The sequence below is a fragment of the Condylura cristata genome, unplaced genomic scaffold (assembly GCF_000260355.1).
Source record: "Condylura cristata isolate star-nosed mole 26May11 unplaced genomic scaffold, ConCri1.0 scaffold00007, whole genome shotgun sequence".
Lineage (NCBI taxonomy): Eukaryota > Metazoa > Chordata > Mammalia > Eulipotyphla > Talpidae > Condylura > Condylura cristata.
This window is the reverse complement of record NW_004567108.1, coordinates 50,509,672-50,511,400: the sequence shown is the minus strand read 5'-3', so window position 1 is coordinate 50,511,400 and position 1,729 is coordinate 50,509,672. Positions and strand designations below refer to the sequence as shown.

The 1,729-nt window shown below is 34.1% G+C and overlaps 1 pseudogene; it reads left to right on the top strand.

The window, feature by feature from the left end:
• The first annotated feature begins 385 nt into the window (after positions 1–385).
• LOC101636037 lies at positions 386–1,334 on the top strand (annotated as a pseudogene).
• The last annotated feature ends 395 nt before the right edge of the window (positions 1,335–1,729 follow it).

The following is a 1,729-nucleotide window of genomic DNA, read 5'->3' as shown; positions in this document are numbered from 1 at the left end:
ATGGTGTCCAGCTGCACTCAACGCTGGGTGGTGCCACTTTTCTCCACAATACCCCCCAAGAAATACACTCAGGCCAAAGGCAGTAGAAAGGCAAAGAAAAAGAAGATTATTTAAGACAAAATTTCTTGTTTGAAGAATAAGAAAAGAGCAAACAACAGAAGTTTGTTAAGATTGTCACTCATCAAGTTAAATTTGGTCAACAAAAGTCATGCCAGAAAGCACAAAGGGAAGCTGAAAGAAACTGAAGAAAATGACAAAAAGAACTATTAAGGAAAAAATGAGATGGTCACACCTGTAATTGTTGCTCAAAATATAGGTAGAAGTGCAGATTCCACATCTGTGTGCATTCTTTAAGCAAAAAAATGTACTAAAGCAGATAAGCATTATGTTTTCCCATGAATTAACTCCTAAGAGAAAGTGTGAAAAGCAAGGTGTTTATATTGATAAAAGAGATGAATTTGAAAAATATGCTGTGGATAACTGAGATGAGGAAAAAATGGAAAATGTAAAGAACGAGAAGTATAGTTTAGTGGAAAAGAAAAAATAAGAGAAGTAAATAATGCAGGAGCTTTACCTGATGCCTTTGAAAACAAGAAATATGGCTGGTTTGGGGCTTAACCTGAAGGGGAGGATATTTGCAAGTACCATCATGCACTGCCTCCTGGATTTATATTAAAAAATGATAAAAGGAAAGAAGTTGCATTTCATTAGATGATCTAATTGAAAAAGAGTATTCTGGTTAGGTCCAAATGTTATCAAACTCACTCTAGAATTTTTTCTTGCATGGGAAGAAAAAAAGAGAGAGACTGATAAATTTGAACAAGATATATAAAGAAGGAAATCAGACTTCAAAGCAGGGAAACACTAGAGATAAATGGTTGTGAGGCATTTGAATTTCATCCTGAACTGGTTGAGGAGGAAGAAAAAAAGGAGGAAGCAGATTTTAACTATTACACCAGAAAACAGATGGTGATAAGACTGGTGATTCAGTCATATAAATGACATAAATTTAAGCCTGTAAATACTAAGAAATGTAGATAAGACAGGTGTTACTGTAGTCCAGCTTAGAAGATCCAGCACATATTCTTCAGAAAAAGATGAATAATAAATGAATTATGGAGATAGGGCTGAAAATGGTGAAAGACATGTTTTGGAAGAAGATCACAAAGGGGAAGAACAGAAAAATGGAGCCACCCACATTGTTTCTACTGAGGAATGTCTGTCTTTTTACCGGGAAAGATTTAGACTCACTAGAAGAAAAAGTAAACACACTAGATTTACAAGAAAGGCATCAAGCCAGTCAACAAGAAAATTTTCACCTCATCATGATTTGAAATTGGCATTTAGAATTATTTAATAGGATGTATATTTTCCATGCTGATTCTGGGGAGCTTACGCACTTTCAAAAAGAGAACATTCTACCTACATATTGTCTTCTCATATTGAGTTCAGAGTAGTTCATGAAAAATTGAAAATAGATTAGTCACTGCAGAAAATGACTGATTGTTTTAACTGCTTACTCAAGTCGGAAATGTAAAGGCTTTCTCAGCTTTAGATCTTCACCAGGCATGTTATCACAAGGACACCATAAATTAATTTTGAGCTCTCTTTATTTAATGCAGATTGAATGAGAGATTTTATCATATTTCTTTTGTATTTATCTGTTTAATAGACTGCCTAAAAATATGAGCATGATATTTCATAAAGGAAACTGAATATGCAGATTCAG